Below are 17,854 nucleotides of genomic sequence, written 5' to 3' on the forward strand. Positions count from 1 at the left end.
TAATTACCGGGGTTGAGAGACAAGAATCTCCTGGTGGTGTAGCAGCTGCAGGCGTGAGCCCCGCCTCATCTGTCCCCAGAGAGGAGCCGCTCCAGTCTGACCCGTGTCTGGAGACCCGCGGGGTCCAGGCCTCTCACGGTTGCATTTGTCTGAATGTGGCCCCACGGGGACTTTNAGATCTTATTCGGATAGAGCGTGGCAGGGTGGCGCCGGGAGGGTCTGGGCGGGACAGGCACCCTGTGTGGTCTTGCTGGCTGGCCCAGGCTGCCAAACTGGGAGGGGGCAGTGCGCCCATGGGTACCCAGGAGGCCAGGGGCAGGGTGCAGCCGGTGAGTGGGGGCTGTTCTCAGGACAAGTGCAGTGTTGGTGAATCAGTCCCTGCATTCTGGCTGTGGAAGGACAGACCAGCAGGCTGGCTACAGAGTTGGGAGTCAACTGGTCACATGCAATGATTGCTTAATCAGTGTCTATGAAGGCCGCCTCCAAATGCACTAATAGACATTTCAGGTCATGGTTGGGTGAGGGGACAACCTATCCTCTTGGGGACGGGTGCCCACCGTAATGGCACGGGGAGCCTGTAGCCACGAGGGTGCTTTGGGATCTGAGAATGGCCTGGGAAGGGATGCTTCCCTTTGTCCAGGTGCGTGAAGGGCACGTGTGAGGAGGTGGTGGCAGATGGCTGATTATGTATGGATTTGTATGAGTTGTCACAACTGCTGATAGTCCGATGACCCAGAATGGAGAGGATTGGGTTGCCAGGGACTGAGGTCCCCAGTCATCAGGGTCCCCAGGAGGCAGATGTAAGGCAGGGGCTGTTGACATGTGGAGAGAATAATGTCCACCTGGGGAGGGGCTCAGGCTGGGTCTCAGGGCCTGGGCCTGGGGTCCCGAGCACTGACTTTAGTCTTGGCTCTGCTGCTAATTGACACCCACCCTCTGGGTTGGTCCCTTCCCTTCTCTGTGTTTCTGGTCTTACTGTCTAGGACTGGGTGTGAGGTCTTGCTTCTAAAAGGGACATGGGGAGTGGGGTACAGATGGGGACTCTGGATATTATCTATGGGCACAGGGCACAGGCATAGGTGCTGTGGAGTGCACAGAGGTCAGTATTTGTGGATGGAACTTTTTCCGAGGACTTCAGGCTCCCAATGAGACTTTGGGACCCTGTGGGCCTGTGAGTCTGTACCCCCGGGGCCGATGTTGGGATCTAGGACCGTGAGAGCTGTCTGATGCCGGTGGGCTGGGGGAGGGGCAAGCCCTCATCAGGTCTCCTCCTGGCTTAGCTCCCATGAGCACTTGCCTGGGCCAAGCGCACAGTGGGCTCTTTCTCGGTCAGCATATCCAGTGGGCTTGGCTAATGGCACAGTTCTGGCTGCCGACAGGTGAGCCTAGTTTGTGGGAGCCGGAGACGGGCTTGTTGAGGGTCCCCCGGCCTTCTGGGCTTGCTCTGGGGCAAAGGGACAGGGTCGGGGGGGGGGAAGGAGAAACTGGAGCTCTTGGGGAGCATCAAAGGGCTGGTGCGAGGTTTATTGGGGCCTTTACTGCCCTAGTTTTCATTATTTACACCCTGTTGATTCTAGGAGCTCCCGTTAAATGTGTAATAAATATAAAAATATTTTACAGGCCAGTGAAAATTCCACAGCAAAAATAACTCTATAAAGAGGGATTTCGCCCCGCTCTGCCCGCTGCCGAGGTCTGTGTGGCATTGCTCTGAGCCTGTGGGCTGGCAGCAGGGCAGTGAGGTGGCTGGGTTCCCAGGTCATGGGGGACGTGGGCTGGGAGTTTAATTAGCCCCTTTACCAGCCTGTGAATGAAGTTGCTCCTCCCAGGCCGGGCCTGCCAGCTCTTGCAGGTGGCGGTGGGTGAGAGCCGCCCAAGTGCAGCCGGTGGACGGCTGGGCTATGGGAGCCGGGGAGCAGTAGCAGGGGGTGGCACTGAGGGGAGGAAGAGAGTGGCTTCAGCCTGCCCTCCTGGCACTGCCCTGCCCTCCTGGACCTTTGGACGTGTGGCCCAGGGGGCGGGTAGGAAGGGTAAGGCTGAGGAGACAGGATTGATCAGGGATTTGGAGCCTGGGCTCAGTGTCCAGCTTGCTTGGGTTCCCATCCCACCTCCGCCACATAGTAGCTGAGTGACCTTGGGCAGACGACTTGCCCTCTCTGTGCCTCTGTTTCCTCCTACATAAAATCCTATCTCACACGATCGCTGTGAAGTGTGTGCCTGACACATAGGAACGACTCGATAATTATTACCTTATACTCTATGATTAAAATTACTTTTAACCAAAAGCAGGGCATTCACGGTTCCAAGCTTGTCATGCTAAGCAGGGAGAAGGACTTCTGCCACCTCTGTGAGACCTGGACTAGCTAATGTGGAGCCATTAGCTACAGTGATGGCTGTGGAGCCCTGGAAGTGTAGCTAATCCAAAGTGAGCTGTGCGGTGAGGCATACCCAGGCCTTTAAAATCTTCCTATGGAAAAAAAAAGGCTGTAAAATATCTGATAGCGTTTTAATATTGATTGCATGTTGAAACAAATATTCTCTATTATTTTGAGTTACATGGAATATTTTACGTTTTGTTATGTTCCTTTTTCTTAAAAACTTTAAGTTTATTTTGTGTGTGTGTGTGTGTGTGTGTGAGAGAGAGAGAGAGAGAGAGAGGGAGGGAGGGAGGGAGGGAGAGAGAGAGAGAATCCCAAGCAGGCTCCTCAGTATCAGCACAGAGCCTGAGGTGGCGTTTGAACCCACAAACTGTGAGATCATGACCTGAGCTGAAACCAAGAGTTGGAGGCCCAACCGACTGAGCCATGCAGATGCCCCACTTATTTTTATTTTAATGGGCTATTAGGAAACTTAAGGTTATATATGTGGCTTGCATTGATGGCCTGTGTTATATTTCAGCTGGACAGCTCCTCCTTCCTCTGGGGAGGTGAGGCTGCAGGCCAATGGACTCTCGTGTTCTGGCCCGGTCCAGCCACCTGTTTTATGGAAAGACCCAAGCAGGAGAGGGCAGTGGCTTCCCTGACATCTCACCGTTGCTGGTGGCAGAGCTGACCCACCCCTGCAGACACTTGTCTCTCTGGATCTCAGAGAGATGGTGGCAGTTGGTGCTCCTTCCCTGGTTTGGTTGTAGGGAAGATGGGGGCCAGGGAGTTACAACAAATATGCATTTGCGGGTTTGTTGAATGAGGTCTGTGGCATTTGGTGAACTTCATGACATGTTAGGGCCACTTTGCTTCAGGGTGGGGGCTGAGAGAGAGCTGCAGGGGGCTCACGTGGCCTGACGGAGCACACACCGGTACTGCCCATCGGAGGTGCAGTGAGAAGTCGCCTTCTAAGTGCTAAGTGCTCTGAACCTCCAAGTAGCCCCCCAAGAGCTTGGGATGAGAGCATGTCCACTTCAGACGTGAGAAAGCCTAGCCTTAGGGTCATGAGGAGGTGGCAGACACGAGACTTGAATCCACGTCTGCTTAGGTTTAAAGCCTGTGTCTGGAGTTGAGCTCATGCTATGCTGCCACGTGCCTCACCCACTCACCTACTGAGGACCCCTTGTCTTTTCTGGTCCTCGTGGCCACAGTGAGGGCAGGGCTGCTCTAGCTGCTGTCCAGGTGTTTTGGTGCAGACTCTGGAGTCAGCAGCATTACTTCTTCTTGCTGTGTGACCTGCAGTAAATCACTTCACCTCTCTGAGCCTTGTCTTCCTTCTCTGTAAAGCAAGGGAAATAATAATGCCTGTCTTCAAGGGCTAGTTAAGTGAAATTCTGTGCTCCTGGCAGAGTGGGTGCTCAAAATTAAAAAAAAAAAATCATGGCCCAGTGCTCATGCTGATGAGGTCAGCAGTTTGGTGAGGGCCGCCACGCATGGAGTCCTCTACTTTTCAAAAGTATTCTTCAGAATGGAGTCAGAGTAGAATTTTCTTTGAACTCATGTGGGAAGTGTCTCATGCTTGCTCCTCTCCACTGACTGGGTGGCGGGCCCACATGGTCCAGAGTCATCCTCACATAGCTGGCCACTGGGCATGAGGGTTGCTTCTGAGTATGGCTGTGGCATAGCTGTGCCTCCTGGTGCCCGCTGGGCCTTGGCTCTGATTGCCCTGGGTGGTGGTCACTCTCTTCCCCTTCCCGTTTTCTCTGAGGGGCTTCTGTGCCCACCCTGTACTGCTTGAAGAGTGAGGGCAGGCTTTGAATATGCCTCTGGGGGCAGGACTGGACAGCCCTCACCCCCACAGCACTGCTCGGGGCACCTGGCCTCAGTTGGTGCCCAGGCCAACAATGGCTGCAGAGAAATGGGCCTGCAGTCAGGGAGCTGCTGGATGGGTCTCAAGGCATTTGCCACTTGTTGCCTCCTTTGGTATGATATCTGGGGGCTGGTATATCTTTGGTATTATTCTGGAGGGGGGTGGGATAAAGGGTGGCTATTGTCCCATTTTGTAGATGAAGAAACTGAGGCCTGGGGTATGACTGTTTCTGGGATATCTTCAGGGAGGAGTATTTATTTGGGAAACTCAGGACCCTGCGATTGAGGACAGCTGCTTCCTGACTGTGCAGAGACTGAGGGACCTGCCTGGATTCTTCTCTAACTTGGGATGACCCCACCATAGGACCCCCTCCCCCCCCACAGATCTTGGCTCATTCTGTTGGAGTCCTCCAAACCCCTGCACCTGCTCCCCTTTGGAGAGGGACAATTTTAGGATGCTCATAGGTGATTGGGTTTCCTCCCTGCTGTCTTTGACATCACTGTCTCCACCCATCCCAGCTCTCGAGGGAGCCCTGAATGGGGGCTGGTTAGTGGGGACTGGGAACGGCATGACGAAGAGTGGAGACAACATCTTCATCCCTGCCTGACAGTGGGGCCAACCCCCTAAGCCTGGGGGTGGGGAGGAGAGAGGACGGCAGATGACACTGCCTAGGGCCTGGCTGCCCAGCATAGGCCCTTCAGTGTGTGTGGCAGGGCTAACACCGTTGGGGAGGCTGGTGTGACAGCCAGTGTTCCCTGGGCTAGACACAAGCCAGGCTGTGTGCCACCGGCTTTGCACACTGTCTCTCTTTATCCATAGTCAACCCCAAGGGGCAGGTGCTGTTGCGATTCCCATTTTAGAGATGCGAACACTGAGGCAGGGGAGTTTAGCAAGGAAGCAGTGGAACTACAGCCTGAAGCCCGAGGGGTCTGAGCCCAGAGCAGGCTGCTCCACACTGGGCCGTTGCGCCTGCTCCTCATGCATAGCAGTGCAGCTCCAGGGCTCTGCCCTCCCCGGGCGTGGCCAGGCCACCCGCCATCTCTACTCCCTTGATGCTCTGCCTTTTCCTTGCGCAGGGAAGCATATTGGAAGGCTAGTAATGAAAGGGATGTTGCTACGGGAACTTCCTTGAATCTGCTCCAAATCGACAGAAATGGTAAATTGTTACCAAATTTTGGCACTTAATCTTAGCCACAGATTAGAGACGCGTATACGAGAATCAGAGCCTACAAATGAGAAGCAGCCCCAGGGTGAAAGCCACATGTGTGTTTTGAGCAGTGTGCTACACATTCCACTGTAATGCTTCCTCCTTTCCCTTTGAAGCCGGGTTACAATGGTGACCATTTCACAGATGGGGACACTGAGGCCCCGAGGGGGTTATTTTATCACTCCAGTGGGTGGAGCTAATTTGGTGGTTCCAGTGCTCTCTTAGCCCCCAGAGTGGCCTGGACCACAGGCAAGAGATCACCAGCCCAGAGCTCCCCTCCCTGCCGTGTTGTCCGCCAGAAGGGCCAGCTGTGGGGACACTGGTTTCTGGGGCAGTGAGAAGGGCTGGTTTTCTGGCCTTGGCTATCTCTGCCCCTGGCGTGTGCCAGCCGCAGCCTCAGGGGGTCTGGCTGGGGCGCCAGCAGGCCCCGAGCACAGTGATGGACAGCACAGATGTAGCCCTGCGACCTCAGCAGGGCTCGGAATGTGGAGAGCGTCTCAAGGCTGCTGAGCTGGCACACACATCAAAGGCGGTGCGGACGAGGGCCTTGAGTAGAGCTTAGGGGCCGAGGGGTCTAGCCCCCTCAACATGGGGGTTCCCCCTACTCCAGGGCCCCTGCTGCTGGTCCAGAGGCCCCGTGCTCAAATCTATGGTCCAGGCTTTGTTGTTGTCTGTCCTGTAGGCTTGTGGTTGGTGGGCCTCCACATTAGTAGGTGGGGTGGGACGGGACATATGTCGACCGTGCATCTTCCTGTCCTCCTGGCCCCTGCTTCTTCGTGGCAGGGCAGGGGCAAGGCTGGGGGAGACCTTTCCCTTGGTCAGACCGTTCCTTGGCTGGCTTGCTCTGCTCCCGCCCCTCTACTGCCACAGGTGGGACCGGCCATTTCCATCTGAGGGACTGAGCTTCAACTGCTGCTGTTACGTCTCGGCCATGAGTCCTGACTCCCTGACTGGGCCAGATCCTGGGTAGGTGGTACCCCTGTCTTTCTCTCTAGGCATGTGGGCTGGGACTGGGGGCCATTCTAGAGCCCTGGGGTGAAATTACTCAACCAGGATACCCCGTCCACAGTCACAAAAGCCTTGGCCCGCTCCTCTGCCCTGGGGCGCACGTGTCAGCACAGAGGAAAACGAGAGTGTTTGGGCCACCCTCGGTGCCCCTGAGGCTTGCTGTCCACCGGCTTGCTGACCATAGCGCTTTCCAGACGCGGTTTGGGAGGGCCAGACCCACCCAAGGCAGAGGGTTGGTGGGCGTGGGTGATCAGCTATGACAAGAGCCATGGCCATCGGGTTGTGGCCCCGCAGCAGCACAGTGAGCCTCCTTTGGCCCTGCCTTTCCCATCACAGCTGGTGGCTTATTCTGTCCACATGACTTGGCCTTGGCTGCAGAGAAGATGGCAGTGTGAGGTTTGTGGCCATCTTTTGGGGTCATGGCCACCAAGCACGAAGGCCTGAACTCGGCAAGAAGGTTGCGGACACTGGGGCCATTCGGAAGCCTGGAGCCTTCGGTACTAGAAGGCCATCACAGTCACGGAGTACCGTGGAAGCAGACGCAGAATTTCTCACAGATCGTGGCCGCTGAAAGCCTGTCCTCCTCCTCCTCTTGGGGGTCACACTCGGCTCTGGTCTTCTCTGCTCTTGGGATACAGACTTGGCCTCCTTGGCCTGCGGCAGGCAGTGCTTAATCTCCCCTTTGTGTCGTCACAGGCTGGGGTGAGAGTTCACGGCAGAGGAGAGTGCCTGGGCTGTGTAATTAAGTCACATAGTTGGCACAGAAACCTGGCTTTAATGCATGTATCCCATTTGCTGGCTTTTCCAGGCCATTGTCCCCGGCTGGGGCCCATGGACTAATTACAAGGTACGGGCCCTGGGGCGGTTCAGCGGCCTGGCTGGCTGCGTGGAGTGGTGGCTGCCCCTGGCCTCCGGGATGGCTGCGCTGTGACTTGGCAGGCCAGAGTCCCGGGGCGCGGGCATGGGAGCCCAGTGCAAGGGTCCCCTCTCTGCGGGAGGTGTCTGAACTCTCCTGTGCACTCCCGGTTGGCCTGGCCTTTGGGGTGGGCGGTGGCAGCCCATGAAGGAGAGGAAAGGAGCGGGGGGTGGGGTGGTGGTGGACAGAGCTCTTTGGGGACATGAGGAAGTGCATTCTGGAGATGTGGGCTCTCTGGTGACCACGATGTGGCTCCCAGAAGTATCTGTGAGATACTCTTGGTGTCTAACACACCTGCCTGTTTGGGGCTTTGTATCCTGGTCCTTGGGCCGTGGAGGGGACTCTGTTCCTCCTCAGGGACAGATGCAGAGGGAGTTGAACATCAGACCCTGCCCTGCCTGGCCACCTGGCCGTGGTGAATTCCGGGAGTCCCGTGTGGACTCCAGCTGTGCCCACAGGCGTGGATGAACTGTCTGGATTCATTATCCACGGTGAGCCTGGAAACGTGAGGGTGCACGGGGCTCCCACAGGAGCTCCCCTGGCTCCCAGATTTGGTTTTGGGTGAATATGAGCTTTGTGGTTCACACTATGCTCTACATTCCTTACTGTTTGACTTGCCTTAGATTTTAAAATAGATTTGAAGGATGGTGTGCTTGGTGCTCCAGTCTGTTAAAAAAAAAATGCCCATAATAATTTGAATGAATTTTTATTCTCCCCGAGTGTCCTCTCCTTCCCCCCCCCACCCCAGCAAACAGGAGGTTTCCGGGGTTGCTTCTATTAGTCTCTGTGTGTTCATGCAGCAGAGGATAAGAAATACTACTGGGCCACTGACAGCTTCCCCACTGGCATTGCCCTCCAGAAAAGTACTGGCCTAATTAATACACCTAATATTACTGAGAGCCAGACGGTGCCAAGCTCTCCTAGACCTTTGATATTCACTAATTTAAGCTTCAGACAACCTCTTGGGCTACAGGCTATTAGGAAAACTATTTATGGGTAAGGAGGCTTAGGCGCAGAGAGGGTGAATGACATCCTCAGATCACACAGTGAGGAGGTGACGGTCCAGGATTGGGTGGTGGGCTGCCAGCTGTCAGACGCTCTCCGCAGGGAAGGGCTGACTGGCTTTCTCACCTGGCTTATCCTGGTTCTCTGAGCCACGCGGGATGTGGCTTGGGGCTAGACTCTGACCATGTCCGCTAGGGTGGCTGCTGGTGGCCCCACTGTTGAAGGCCCAAGTGGACCCCTCCTCGGTCTCCACAACCTACCCTGTGGTCCACCTGATGAAACAAACTCTGTTTTAAAAATATGAATCCCAGAGGTGCCTGGGTGGCTCAGTCAGTTGACTGTCTGACTTTGGCTCAGGTCATGATCTCGCGCTTCATGGGTTTGAGCCCTGTGTCAGGCTCTATGCTGACAGCTCAGAGTCTGGAGCCTGTTTTGGAGCCTGTGACTCCCTCTCTCTCTCTGCCCCTCTCCAGCTCACGCTCTGTCTTTCTCTCAAAAATAAACATAAAAAAATGAACCCCAGACCTCAATCCAACAAAGAGCAGTTGGCTCCCACACTGTGCAGCAGGTATTTCTGCATATGAGATAGTGGAACCCTACCCTCATGCCATGTGACACATTGGCAGTGGGCTGCTGTGTGTGCGTCAGAGAGAAGCCCTCAGAGGCACAGGGCAGGCCCCACCTGGGAGCCCCGGGAGCTCTGGGCCCATGTCTTTGAACCCTTAGGTGAACCCAAGCAGGCAGGCTCTGCTTGAATGCTGTGGTCTGAGTCAGGACCCTGGGATCCTGGAGCCGATCAGAGGGTCTCATTCTGTCCATTTGCTCCACTGGACCCAACCCAGAGAAGCCTTGGGCCTCAGTAAACACTGCTTTCTAGATGTTTATTTTAGAGTTTAATGAAAAACAAACTGGATAATTCCCACACCTGTACAGGGGTCAAGTTCTCAGTGCCCTTTGGCAGATAGGTCCCCTTAAACCTCACAGTGGTCCATTGAGAGGGTCCCAGCTCACACATCCTTTACCAGCCCATGCTCCCCTTCTGGCCTCTGTCTTTGCACATGCTGTTCCATCTGTCCAGACTGTCCTCCGTTCCCCCTCTTCCTTTGGCCTGGCCTGGCTAGCACCTGCCTGGCCTTCAGGGCTCACCTGGGACGTTCCTTCCTCTAGGGGCATTCTCTGGTCCCCACTTTGTCGAGCAGGGGCCCTCCCCTGGGCTTTCCAGCAATCAGTGACCACTTGTGCAAAGCAAGTGATTGGGCAGTTTCTTCCCCCTTGGTGACAAGGACTGTCTTCTCTTCACTGTTGGATCCCCAGGATGTCACAGAATCATAGTAATGAGTGGCTATAACAATAATTAATGATAATAAGCACTTAGTCAATGTCAGTTCTGTGCCAGGCACCGTTCTTAGCATTTGACAGGTGTTTGCTGATTTCCTTCTCACATCAGCCCTGGGAAGTAGGTGTTCTTCTTCTCTCCATTTGGTGTCTGACCGGCCCACAGTTATGTAACTCTTAAGGACAGGAGCTGGGATCCCAACCCAGGCAGTCTGTTCTGGAGACTCCTCGCCCACCAGGCCAGGCTGCCTCCCACAGGTCGCACCTGGAGGTGTTCGATCAGCATCTAGTCACTCAACAAAATGGTCTTGTTCTCTCCAGATAAAGGCTGAGACTACAAGGTGCAGGGGCATGGCCAAGGTTATGCGCTGGCAGTGAGCCTCGGGGAGACTCTCGCCCACACTACACCACAAGCTCCTTTCGGAAGGGGACTTGGACCACTTTGTCCTTCCACGCGTCTCCAGCTTCTGGCATGGAGCCTGGGGCATGGAAGGCGCTCATCTCTGTAAATGACATCCCATGAATCTTCTATCCTCACCTGTCAGCTACACCCCCAATCCCAGTACTGGGACGTGGGCCTCCCACCTGGGAGCCCCTGCAAACTGGCATTTGAGTTGATGGTTGTGGGAGGGCCGTGAAATGGCAGACAGGCGGGGGCAGTGGTGTGGGGGTCAAGGGAGGACCCAGGCTCCTGCCTCCGGCCTTGTGGGGGTGCTTTCCTTCCGCTCGGCCGAGTTCACTTTTGTCTGGGCAGCAGTGCTGTCTGGGATCTGCGATGTAGACTCCCACAGAGTCCCCCCACGGGAAGGGAGCTGCCTGTCTCGGAAGGTAAGGTTTTGTTTCCCGTGAGCTTCTCCTGGGCCTCGAGGCCCCTCCTGCCAGTGGTGAGCAAACACAGGCGCTGCGGGTAGTGGCGGTAGCGTTGCCTTTTGTTGGGCGCACCTGGCTCAAACATCTCCCGGGATGGGAGTGACTCTGTCAGTCCCTCCTCCCTGCATAGCAGCACGGAGTTGGTGCAGAGATTCTCTTTTGGGCTCTGACAGCTGTGTCAGCTTCTGGCCCCACTCAGAGGCAAAAGGCACGTTGAAGATGAGGTTTAAACCTGTTGCTAGCCGCCTTCCTGCCTGTCCGAGTCGTGCCGCCCTGGCCTTCGCTGCAAATCTGTTCTGCTTGCCTGCGCGTCAAGGTCCAAGACCCAGCCCATCAGATGTTTCTTGATAGCCCCTGGACATGGAATAGCCTTTTACGTCACGCACCCTTTTCTCCAGAGAAGTCAGAGCCCTCTTTAAATGGGCATTGAGAAATTAGTGTCACTGGATTAAGTGATTACACCAAACGCCCTGTGCGGGGGCACTGACCATGTCTGCTTGGGTTTCCCCATCATTTGTGTTGAGGTCAGCAGCAAGCCAGAAAAAGGGCAGATCAAACGCTGTTATTGCTGGTCCTTGAGCCTAAATTGAGAAATCCGCAATTAGGCTGTTCAGTAAAATTATTGTTGATAATTCTCTTTTGTACTAGTAAGTCACGTCACCTGCTAAAAACTCAAGCTTTGCTCACATTAGGCTTGTTACACAACAGTAATTAGAGGTATCTCGTCCTCTTTGTAAACTAGTAGCACAATGGCTGTTAAATAAAAAAGGGAGCTATAATTTATTTTAAGATTCAGGGATTTTGTATGTGCAAGTAGGCAGCAATTATGGAACAAATACCATAATTATAATCACTCTGGAGGAGTGAACGAGGTGGTAACTGGCTGAGATGTGTTTTCTGGTTAGAAGATAAATTATCTCTGTTCTGAGAAGACTCTGCTAAGTAGCCCTCCTGTCCCTACTTTCTTGGGAGCTGAGTAGGAGAATGCATGAAAGCTTGGAGGAGCTCCATCTCCATCTGGAGATTTGCCCAGGGAGGGATGGAGCTGACCCTTTTGCAGATGGGTAGAGAGGTTCCCTGAGAAGTGAGGCAGGTGAGGGGTTCAGGCTGAAAGACAGCCCTCCTGTGTCCCACAAGAGAGGCACGTGTGAAGCCTGCCCCTGTCCCTTATTTTGTCCTTGAGTGTCTAGCGCTGCCCCGATTTGGAGCCTCCACTGGGATCTGCCAGACCAGACCTCCTGCTGGTGATATGTGCCCCGGACGACACGGCCCTTCTTTCTTGACTCCCCTTTTGGAACACACTCTGGAACGCACAATTAGATCCTTATCCAATGTGACTGGCTATGGCTTATCCTCATCCAGTGATGTATTTTTCTAAGAGACGGTTTTAACTCTTGGGTACAACTTTCTTGAGGGCATCACCGAAACGTCTCAGCACTTGCTAGATGTTTTGAGACCTCTCTGGATTCTTGGTAGGTGGTCTACCAGAATTTCTGGTAGCTCCAGGTTTTCCCACAGCTGGATGGCAACGAGTTCAGAAATGCTGAACATAGGCTGACGTCTGACCTGTCTGGGGTAACTCAGAAACAGAAGATAGGGCCCCATGTTGTAACTCATGGGACTCTTTTCTCAGCCTAGAACTGACTTCAGGATCGTGTGGCCCTTTTAATAGATACATTGATGGGAGCCAAGGTTTAAAAATTTGAGAAAAATCAGACTTTATTTTTTTAAGAGAGAGCACAAGTGGGGAGAGGGGCAGACGGTTAGACAGAGAGAATCTCAAGCAGGCTCTATGCTTAGCATAGAGCCTGATGTGGGGTTTGATCCCATAACCCTGGGATCATGACCGGGGCTGAAATCAAGAGTCAGGCACTCAACTGACTGAGTCACCCTGAGAAAAATCAAACTCTTGATGAAAGTGTGAAGTTAAAATGATTTTGCCACCTTGAATAGGAAGCAAATCAAGCAAAAGCAAAGTCCCTTACTAAAATGTGAGCTCCCTGAGGTTAAGGATATGCCTATTTCTGTCTATTTTGTTCATGGCTGCTTCTCTAGGCTCTGGATCGGTATTTAGACTGTACAGATGCTTAATAGCTAATATCGAGTCTCCTCAGAAATAGCTGGGCTTGCTTGTGTTCCCTGGCAGAATGAGACATACCATGCATGTACATTTGTGGCTAGGGTCCACCAGGTCTCCTGAAAAATACTCCTGTTTTGGGGACGGAGAAAAGACCACTGGATCTGTGCTCCCAAGGAGACCTACCCAGTCTTGTTGCTCAGGAACTCACAGAAGCAACAACTGTTGATTTTTAAGGGCGTTGATTTAGCGAGAACCATGTTGCAGATTTTTGTTAACACACTCCAGCCTGTTTGGGCAGTGTTAACATTAGCCAGATTTCGTACATTAGCCACGTATTCCTAAACGTGTCTGTCTTTATTTATGTACGTAAATAGCAAAAATCAATATACATGGAGAATTTAAGGCATAAAGTTTATAAAAATCGTCGCGGGATGTTTTATACTGTTTGCTTGTCTGAGCTCATGTCAAATATGTAACTGAGTAAATGCACCTCATTTTCAAGGACACGAATGGGACTTGCCTGGGGTTCGTTGCTGTGTAGAATCCAGGCATTGCATCATTTTCCTGAATCTAGGCTATGATGGGCACGTGCAGCCGAATCCTCCTTGTCCCCTGGGACTTGGGCTCTGCAGCTCCAAATGGGTACGTGTGTATTTTCTTTCTTAAGTGGACTTCTAGAAAAGATTTCCTGTTTGCGGGTTAAGCAACTGGCTTGGAGGGCCGCTGGGAGCAGGTTGCTGGCTGCTGATCCTCGGTTATTAGGGCTCCACTGTCCCTTGTGCCCTGGGAGCACAGTGAAGGCCCACTTTGAGGTTTTGCTGGTGCTGGTGCTTCCTGCAAGGGTATCTCAAGCCCCTGACCGTCTTCCTTCTAGGGCAGATGTGTGGGCAGAGCGGTGGTTTTTGAACCCCCAGGCTTCGGTTGGGCTGATCAATCAAAGTAAACACGTAACACATCGCCTCAGTCCCTGAGGCCCCTTTCCTCTCCCTCTGAATGCCCAGGGTTTCATCATCGCTAGTACGGCTATTTGTGGGCCTGATACAAGGGAAAGAGGTGGCCACAGGCCGGAAGGCCCTGTGGTGACAGACGCGGCCTGCAGCAGGCACCAAGCGGGTGGTGTGTACACAGCATGGGTTCGGGCCCAGGTGAGTCAGCGCCAGCCTGGGAAATGCACGGGCGATGATGGATGGCCACGGTGCTCGGATGCACCCCTGACACTATTTGCTCAAACAGGGAACTCAAAAGAATGGGGTTTTCATGAGCTTATGTAAGTTAGTTGGCAGTGCACAGAGCCCCAGCTGTGTGGCATGACGGGACAGGGCTTCGCGTTCCTGTTCAGAAACAGGTGACTTTAAGAACCAGTTTGCCTATGTCAGGACTTGAAATGGTTTGCTCTGCCCTTCTGTTGTCATTAACCCTCCCCACACCCNTTGTAAAAACTTTCTTTGCAAAGGGATTCTTATAACTGGGACAGTAAGGCTACTGTTGCTTCCAGAAGCCGCCCAAAGGGTTTGCTTTTCTTTGGGACTCTGACTTCCTTGAAGACGCGTCAGGGAGGGGACAGCAGGTGTGTGTGACTGAGTGCTCTGAGAGGTGGTGGGTGGGGGATGGGTGCAGAGATAGGAGTGGGGGTTGGCTGGAAACCTACCTCCCCACCTTCCTGGAGGCATCTCCAGATTTCTGTCTTGGCCCTGTGAGCGTCAGACATGGAATCGATGAGGAATAAGCTCACATTCACGTGTATTTCACCAGTGCTTGGCACACAGTAGGCCTCTTGGTTGCTCCTTATGTCAGTCCTATTGTAAGGTAGACGCAGGGCAGGAGTTATGGTCATATATAAAGATAATGGTGTCAGAGGGGCACATGGGTGGCTCAGTCGGTTAAGCGTCTGGCTTCAGCTCAGGTCATGATCTGTGGTCCGTGCATTTGAGCCCCGCGATGGGCTCTGTGCTGACAGCTCAGAGCCTGAACCTGCTTTAGATTCTGTGTCTCTTTCTCTCTTTGCCCCTCCCTTGCTCACACTGTCTCTCTCGCTCTCAAAAATAAACATTAAAAGAAAAAAAAAGGCAACAGTGTCAGAGGGGATGTGGCACTTGCAAGGTCCCCCAGCATGCCTGAACGTGGCTGGTCTGGATGCCTGATACAGTGCCTTTGGTGGCATGCTCTGCTCCCACATTGCCAGCCTGGGGTCAGCCCCCTGGTCTGCTGGCCTCCTGCAGGCTCGAGCAGACAGAAGGATAGGGACTCTTGAGATGGGGAGCCTGTATTTCAGGACCATGCCCTGGTGCGGGTACCACCTATTGTTAAAGCCGGGGCACCATTCGTTCCCTTGGTGCTGTGGGACATGCCGGTGGTGAGTTACGTCCAGTGGCACCCCATGATTGAGTGTTTTCATCCCTTGAGATTATGGAAACCATTAGAATTATACAGAGGCAAGCATCTCACCCAAGCCTCTGCTGTAGCTTTATCATTTATCATTTAGGTTTTTTTCCTCTTATTAAATAGCAGCATATGATTATTCCAGAAAGAAAATACAAAAGAAAGAGGTTTAATAATCACACTATCTTGATATAAAAAACAAAATGGTGACCAGACAACATTTTTGTGACCGAGATTTTCTTCTTGCACTGTGTGTGGGGGTGTGTGTGTGGGTGTGTGTGGGTCTCCTTGGGTTTTCCTGACCATCTTCCCAGGGTTGTGGCTCCTGTTTGCAATCGTACTTTGCGGATGGAAACATAGGCTGATTTTTCCTTCCTTCTTCCTCCACGTGGGTGAACACCCTCATCACTGGCTCTACGTTCACATTTATTATTCATCAAACATTGGTGGAGAGCAAGGCATATTTTTCCTGGGATAAATTCTTAGAAGTGGATTTTAATGGATTTTCTGGCTTAAATCATATAGGTGCTTTTTATCTTTTCTTTATTTTTAATTTTTTAAAAGTTTATTTATTTATTTTGGAAGAGAATGAGAGAGACACACACACACAATCCCAAGCAGGCTCTGCACTGTCAGTGTGAGCCCTACGTGGAGCTCGAACTCATGACCTGAGCCAAAACCAAGAGTCGGACACTTAACCAACTCAGCCACCCAGTGCCCCTTTATGGGTGCTTTTAAAGTTACCACATTCGTGGGTAAAGTTTAGAGTGCAGGAAGGAATGTCGTGAAACCTTGAAGACTATCAGCCTCCGGCCCCCAAAATCACCTCTCTTAACAGTTCTTAGGGATCCTTCTAGAAGTTGTGTGTGGGTACATACCTCTGTAATATAAACTGATTCATAACTTTGATAACAGCGTGAACAGTGATTGTTCTACTTAACAGTGGATTCTGGGTAACTTCCCGCATCCACACGACAATTTCGTGGTAGAGCCATATCATGTTAAAAAATGACAGAGCATGTGGAGTGGACGGCCTTCGGTCTCGGCTGAGCTGTCCAGGCGGAGGGTTCTATCCTTTGAAAATGCTTACAGCTATTAGCCAAGTCAGTGCCGGTGTTTGAATGGTCACACGTCTTGCTGGTTGCTTTACAAAAAGGCTCTGCTTACACTCTTACCGGCAGAGGGTGAGAATGTCTGCTTCCTGATGTCTTTTACTAATTCTGGATTAGAAATCTAAAAACTGTTTACTGATTTGGTAAAAAAACATTTTTTTTAATTTTTAAAAAAGCTTATTTTTTAGAGAGAGAGAAACAGAGTGCGAGTGGGGGGAGGGGCAGAGAGAGAGAAGGAGACACAGAATCTGAAGCGGGCTCCAGGCTCTGAGCTGTCAGCACAAAGCCCAACACGGGGCTGGAACCCACGAATCGTGAGATCACGATCTGAGCCTAACTCGGATGCTCAACTGACCGAGCCACCTGGTGCCCCACAGGGGTTTAGTATTTGTACATTAATTTGCATTCTTTTGTTACTGGCATGAGGTCCTCCATCTCGCTGGGACAATGCTGTGGAACTGACATCTATTTTTTTTTTTTAGAGGCTGAATTCATCTCCTAAGTGGGTAACTTTGGGCAGGTTACATTGAACCCTAGTTTCCTTATCTGCGAAATGAAGATAATAACATCTACCTCTCAGAGTTGTGGAGCCCTTCTGAGCAGCCTTGCTTCCCTAGGGAGATTGCCTGTGGAAGCCGTCTGCTTCCTCGTGTGTGCTTCTGGAAGGCTGTTCTGGTTAAGAAGGCTCTGTCTTTCCGGTAAGGGAACTGCTGGTATTGGGCTGTCATCCTTTCACCTTGTCAGCTCCTCCACTCACCCCACACCCTCCCTGATCTCCCCTCTCCTCTGGTGCCTGAGCCCCAAGGGGAAGCGGCCATGGCTGGTTTTGAAGGAGAGTGGGTGAGCGAGCTGCCCTGCTAGAACGGATCTTAGGAGCCCTCTCTGAACACTGCATAGGGATTAGATAAGCACCTACCAGCACCAGGCCCCGCGCTGGCTACTTCACGTGACTCATCCCGACGAGTTCTCCAGCGAGCATCATTATCCTGGCTGCGGAGGGTCAGAGTGGTTGAGGGCCTTGACCACAGTCCGATAGTGCCAGCAGCAGAGCTCAGAGCTGGCTGGCTCGCTCCCAGGCCTGTCCTCCTGTAGTCATTTCATGCTGCTGAAGACAGGGGGATCCCTAGCCCATACCTAGTAGGAGTTTGGAACCCCACCACCAGAGAAGCTCTGTTAGTCGAGATTGCAAAGGTGCTTGGGGCCTTACGCAGGCTGCAAGGGCCAGCTTCCAGGCGCCTGATAATATCCCTACTTCATTGTAGCAGAGAATTCCTAACTGGGGTCAGGCCAGCTAGGTCCCTTTCCTGATCCCAGCCAAGTGTCCTAAAGAGCCTCTAGGGAGCAGTGACATTGTGCCAGGGAGATAGAGAGTCCTGTTCCCGTGGGGCTGACTGTGGGGCTATGAGGGTGCCTCACCATCAGTGTGGCTAAGGCTCCCAGCTCAGGAAGAGGGAGAAACATACATGTATAGGTCCCAACTTTCTGCAATGGTCCCTTTCTAGCCTGGGTTGATTGGGTCACACATCCTCTGGGTGACATTTTATTTCTAAAAATGAGAACAGAGGTGCATGGGTGGCTCAGTCTGTTAAGTGTCCAACTTTGGGTCAGGTCATAATCTTATGGTTCATGGGTTTGAGCCCCATGTCAGGCTCTGTGCTGACAGCTCAGAGCCTGGAGCCTCCTTCGGATTCTGTCTCCCTCTTCCTCTGCCC

Source organism: Crocuta crocuta, unplaced genomic scaffold, assembly GCF_008692635.1.
Source record: "Crocuta crocuta isolate KB4526 unplaced genomic scaffold, BGI_CrCroc_1.0 scaffold64, whole genome shotgun sequence".
NCBI lineage: Eukaryota > Metazoa > Chordata > Mammalia > Carnivora > Hyaenidae > Crocuta > Crocuta crocuta.